Raw genomic sequence first — 6,430 nt, forward strand, 5'->3', positions numbered from 1 at the left:
CGGTTTTCTCATGAGCCCTTATCTCGAGATATAGTTCCTCTCCCCGGCCATCCATGATTTAAGGCGACTCACATTTTCCTGTTGCAACGTATGGCCAATTTTTGCTAGTTTGTGCATAAGTATAGAATTTTTCCAACTGATAAGTGTCACATATGTAGCACGAAGCTGCTTTTGGTCCTGACGTTTTTTACAATTAAAGTTATCATCCAAAAAGAAAAAACAAACAAAAAAACCTGAGACTTGCCATCCGAAAAGAAGTTGTTCTATTTACAACTAAAATTATCATCCTCGTGTCACTGAACTTACCATAGAAAACATTTAAAATTGTCATATGCTTGTGCGACACGTGTAACATTTATCAGGTCCTAGAAATTTCTAAAAGTAGAAAGATATTATACCAAAACGAACACCGACCGACATGTATGTATATAAAGTAACAAAAGGGAAACATCCATGGAGTCGGTGGCGATTTCCTTGTGTGACGATCTCCTCCTCCTATTCCGCTCCCTATATATAAATGCCCAATCTATAGGGCTACACCACGATCGACTTCCACCATCTAGTGCGTCGTAACAAAACCGACGATCTGATCTCATGGCGACCCCAGGCCAGCGGTGCGCCGCCTGCTACAACACCATGACGTGTCAGGATGGCGCCTTCACGGCGGAGTGCGCCCATGTCTTCCACCCTCGCTGCGCCTCCGGCGCCCCCGCGTGCCCCTCCTGCTACGCGACGTGGCGCGCGACGCCCACCTTCACGCCGCTCCCGCTCTCCTACTCCCCCCTGCAGCCGCAGCCCGGCCGGATGCCGCTGCCCTTCCACGGCACCCGGTCGCGGTCCACGTGCGCCATCTGCAAGGGCGCCGTCGCCGGCGCCACCTTCACCTCTGAGTGCGAGCACACGTTCCACCTCTCGTGCGTCATGGGGAGCGTGTGCCCGGTCTGCAACACGCGCTGGCCTTACCAGGTTTCTTCGTACCCCACCTTCCACCACTACGGCTCCGCCGCCGGGGCCGGCGCTGTTCCCTCCCTTCATGCACCAGCCATCGCCCATGTATCTCCCTGACCGCGCCGTGTACGACGACGACGAGCCGGTGGAGCCTCCGGCGCAGGGGGCGCCGCTGGACGACTGGGATCTCGTCCACGACGCGGCCAACGGCGGAGGCAAGCTCGTCCTCGATGCCCACTGCGAGCACCCGGCCGTCGCCAGAGGCAAGCCGCACGAAAACTTCGTGGTGCTGGTCCATGCCAAGGCCCCTGTGCCGTCACCGCAGCGGCGGCGCAGACACGCGCGCCGCTCGACCTCGTCACCGTGCTCGACGTCAGCGGCAGCATGGCGGGACACAAGATCGCGCTGCTGAAGAAGGCTATGGAGTTCATCGTCGACCAGCTCGGCCCTGCTGACCGCCTCAGCGTCGTGGCATTCTCGACGGCCGCGCATCGGGTCATCCCGCTGACGCGCATGTCGGACGCCGGGAAGGTCAAGGCCAAGGACGCTGTGCAGTTACTCGAGGCTGAAGGTGGAACGAACATCCTCAAGGGCCTCACCGAGGCTGCCAAAGTGCTCGACGGCCGCCGGCACAAGAACGCCGTAGTCAGCGTCATCCTTCTCTCGGACGGCCAGGACACGTACAATCTCGATCTTGGAGGTTACGGTTACGGCTCATACCAGACAAATAACTACCGTAGTCTCGTGCCAAGCTCCTTGCTAAGCGGTGCCGGCCACCGATCGACGCCGATACACACCTTCGGCTTCGGCGTCGACCACGACTCGTCAGCCATGCACACGATCGCCGAGGAGACCGGCGGCACGTTCTCCTTCATCGAGGACGAGAAGGTGGTGCAAGACTCGTTCGCGCAGTGCATCGGCGGGCTCCTCTCCGTGGTCGTGCAGGAGGCGCTGATCAGCGTCAAGTGCGTGCACCCGGTGCGCGTCCGTGCAGTCAAGTCCGGCCGCTACGACGCCAGCATCGACGCGTACGGGCGCTCCGCCTCGGTGGACGTCGGCGAGCTCTACGCGGATGAGGAAAGGCGCTTTCTGCTCCTGGTGGACGTGCCGAGGGCCGGCGACGCGGACGACGTGACGCGGCTCGTGAAGGTGACATGCACCTACCGCGACACGGCGACCGGGCAGGTGCTGGACGTGGCCGGCGAGGACATAGCGGTGCAGAGGCCGGTGGAGCTGGCCAAGGACCAGCAGCCGTCCATGGACGTGGCGCGGGAGAAATTCCGCGTGGAGGCGACGGAGGACATCGCGGCGGCGCGCGCGGCCGCGGAGCGCGGCGAGTACGCGGAGGCCGCGAGGATACTGGAGCGCAGGCGGGAGGCGCTGGTGCCGGCGCTGGCGGACGACGCAAGGTGCAAGGCGCTGGTGGAGGAGCTGCGGGAGCTGAGCACCCGCGTGGCGAGCCGGCGGGAGTACGAGCAGTCGGGGTGCGCGTGCATCCTGACCGGCTACAGCTCCCACGCGCAGCAGCGCGCCGCGTCGGCCTTCGTGGCCGGTGCCGAGGGGTACGGCTGTCGCCAGCCGGGCGGGGCGGCTCCGGGCGCGGCGCCGTCGATTCTAGGTTTTGGCGCGGCCGGGGCGTATGCGACGCCGGCGATGCAGAGGATGGTTGGCGCGTCGAGGCAAATACGTGAGCAGCAGCAGCAGCAGCCGGCGACGTCCAAGAGGAAGAGCGGAAGCAATGGCGGTGCATACTAAAATCAGTGGATCCAAGTTTCGCCACTCAGTCTTCGACCTTCAGTATAGACTTATGTTCGGTGCACTTTTACTTACGTCTCATATTTATCGGATAGAAATATTTCGGTAGTCCAGTTATTGAGAACATAAATTGCAGACTTACAGTACTATATCGTCGAGTTATATTGTAGTTGAACTCGTATAATTTCGTGTAATGTGTGGCGTTAATATGTTGCACTTCTTTTTAGGGGAATATATATTTTGCAGTTAAGTACTATTGCTGGATATGCCTATTTTGGACTAGCTAAAATGATTTTCATAGAGTTTTGTAATTGTTTTTGTCTCTGGAATTGCACTCTCCATTCTTTTTTAATCGTTTTTGACCGAGAATGCAGAGGTCGGGGAATACCCTCCTTTCAAAAAAACTGAAAATTTAACTTACCGATGCAAGATCACCGTTACCATTATCAATGAGCATGCTCTTCGGCCGTCGAGGACAAAGCATGTCTGTTCTTCACCTGCCCTCGTTTTGCGCCCATCTTTCACTCCGATCAGCGCTCTTCGGACATCTCCAATGGGCAATAGGCTGCCCGTCAACCCTTGCCTTTCATCCTCCTTCTAAGAGCTTTGCTACACCTGCAGGCAAAATCTAGAACTGTTATACATAAAAAACAGTAGAAAGCAGCAACCAACACTGATCAATATGTTAGTTCAAAAAAAATGTATCTAGAGTTGTACTTCCTCCGAGGAGTACTAAATCAGCAACATTTATTTTGGGATGAAGGAAGTATAAATGATAAATATAGCATGAACACTTAAAAATTTATAGATATGTTGAAAATCTATCTGCCACCGAATCTTGATTGACTCGTCCCTGTTCGCACAACACGCAGGCGCACCACCTTGCACCCAAACCAACCGCTCTATTCGCTGACTCGGGGATTCGCCACATGCGTGAAGTCGAGCCTTGAAGCCACCCTAAATGTTCGAGTGAATAGCCCGGATACCGCATGGACATGAGAGAAAAAGCATCCAACACCCTCAAACTTAGCTCATATATGGATGGCCATATAGGTGTGTCTGGACGGGAGCTCCTATTTAGCGACCTATGTGGTGGAAATCAAACAATCGTGCACCCCCCGCCAGCGTGCTACACCTAAGTGGGCCGGGCATTGCATGTACCTTCTTTTTTTCCTATTGTTCCTTCTCTTTTTAATAAAATTCATAGAATGTCCAAGAATTGAAAATGGTTAATAAATTTCAAATAATGTTAATTTTTTTTGAAAAATGTTCGCAGATTCAAAAAAATCGTGACTTCCTAAAATGTTCATGATTTCAAAATTGTTTGTGATTTAAAAAACGTTCACAAATTCAAAAAAAACATCGAGTCTAAAAAAATGTCCACGAATTTAAACAAAATGAGTTAAAAAATGTTCACAACTTTCAAAAAACATTTGTGAATTCAAATAATGTGCACTAATTTCAAAAACAAATCCTGAGATTGTAAAATGTTCACTAATTTCAAAACAATGTTTACGGATTTAAAAATTCTTCATAAATTTCATTAAAAAAATTGTCTCATTGAAAAATATTCACGACTTTCAAAAAAAAATTATGATTTTTAAAAAAGTGTTCACAATTTTTTTCAAAAAAATCTAAATTCGAAAAAAATTCACAATATTTAATATTTTTTCACGGTTTCAAAACAGTACATGAATTCAAAAATTGTTTCATGATTTTAGTTAGTGATTTTTAAAAAGGAATAACCAGGGAAGAAAAATGAAAAATACAAAAGGGGAAAAGGAAAAACATAAAACATAAAAATTCCCCAAAAAGACTTGTTCGGGGACCAAAATCGGTGAGAAAAACCCGGAATGGGCCGGCCCATACAGAGGACAAGGCACACGGGGGGTAAGCGTTTGGTCGCCATTCCCTGTCATATGCGGGAAATAGGATTGTCTGGATAGGCATAGGCACGTCCACCATGTCGGCCCAGCCCATCTTGACCCACATGTCAACCACTCCCTTATCTACTTCAAAGGAAAAATGCCCGACCACATCGTCTCCCTTTACCTGTTGTTGACCATGTCCCACCCGCCCTACCCTTGTCCCCAACCTCGTCAGCCCGTTGTCGACTTGCCGCCTCCCGCCCACGCTGCTCTTGGCTGCCGCCTCATTGGCCGAAAACGCCGCGTGGGAGGTCACCTCGGAGGGCCTCGTGTCTACCATCAGAGGTCACACCCGTGGCCGGTGTGAAATGGCGGACGAGGCCCAGGTTTTGTGTGTGTGCGTGTGGCCATGGATTGGCTGGAGATACTATTGTCTCTCTAACCATCCAACCACAGGTTGGTTCGCCACGCCTAACCCTTCTAGCAGCAATAGTAATTCTCATTTAGATGGTGACTGCAGGAAACAAGAAGAAAAATACTCGGTTGCAGTTAGACTAAATCTTCAAAAATGCATGAGCCGGCATATCATCTTTTTTTCGAGAGTACGCAAATTGCGTACCATAGCTTTATAGAAGAAGAGAATTGCAATACAAGACGACTACTGCTCGCTGCGAACAATGAGTGTAGCATGAACTCCACACCAGAGCTAGTCCGAAGACAACCACCAATGACAACACGACTACAAAGCAAAAGAGCTTTCCCAAAACCAAAAAAAACCTCGCTGCGTCTCGGGCGCCATCGGCCACCTTTGAAGAACAGCATCTTCACCGAGCATGCCTTGTCGACGCACCATCCCCCTTTTATGCCTAAAAGGAGGTGGCAAGAGCATGGCAGGACTCGATCCGCCCCGAGAAAGGCATCGTCTTGAATTCACATGCAATGGTCGTACATTGCCCCTCGGAAGATCAATCATGGACAACGGCGAACACCGGAGGAGTGCAACATGGGACCTCCAAATCATATCTCCGAGCACGATGCTCCCAACAGAGGAACGACGTCGATGACGCCACCATCGTGCTGATCCTGCATCGAATGTAGGCTTTCGCCCGGAGACACCTGCCATCACCGAGCGAGTGAGGGAGATGACGACACTTCTCGGCGACGCCTCCAAGGAGGGGATAACACCCGCGGGCGCCATCACCACCGGCCCGGTAAGAACCGGGCATGATTTTCATCCGTATCACCGCCCATTTCCACCCCTCCAAGGCTTTGGGGCAGCACCGTCCATGAAGCCTCACACCGCCGCCACCGCAACACCTTGCCAAAGAAGCCGCACCGCCGTGGTCCACCAACACTTTGCACAGCAGAGAGAGCCCGACACAAACATCACCACCAGCGCAGACTAGGATAGCAGCAACAACCTCGCTTCACCTCGGGCACGGGCAAGACCACCGCGCCGGCCATCACCCATTGCAGGGACAACCACGCGAGGGAACCAACCCCTCCCCCAGATCGAGCCAGACTCAGATCTGAGCCGCCCCATCTCACCAACTCCAGCGCCAACTCTGTCGGAAGAGCACTATCGCCCGTCCACGGACGCGGAGGTGGCCGGCCGGTCGCTGCCCGCCAGGATCTCCTTCCTGGTTGGGCCTCCTCAGCGCCACGGCCTCCATGGCTGTGGACACGCGCCGCCGCCACCAGCTTTGCTCCGGCACACACCTGCATCGCCTCCCTGCTGCCTATCTCGTCGGGATCCGCCGCTCCACTGCGCCAGCGGGTTCGCCGAGCTCTTGCGCCGCCGGCCACACCACCACCACCGCAGCCCCGGAAACAGCCCGCCTCCGCGTGAAGATGGCCCG

The 6,430-nt window shown here is 53.3% G+C and overlaps 1 pseudogene; it reads left to right on the forward strand.

Moving 5' to 3' along the window:
* Positions 1 to 594: 594 nt before the first annotated feature.
* LOC119272725 lies at positions 595 to 2,703 on the forward strand (annotated as a pseudogene).
* Positions 2,704 to 6,430: the final 3,727 nt, after the last annotated feature.

This window comes from Triticum dicoccoides, chromosome 3A (genome assembly GCF_002162155.2).
Source record: "Triticum dicoccoides isolate Atlit2015 ecotype Zavitan chromosome 3A, WEW_v2.0, whole genome shotgun sequence".
NCBI classification, from domain to species: domain Eukaryota; kingdom Viridiplantae; phylum Streptophyta; class Magnoliopsida; order Poales; family Poaceae; genus Triticum; species Triticum dicoccoides.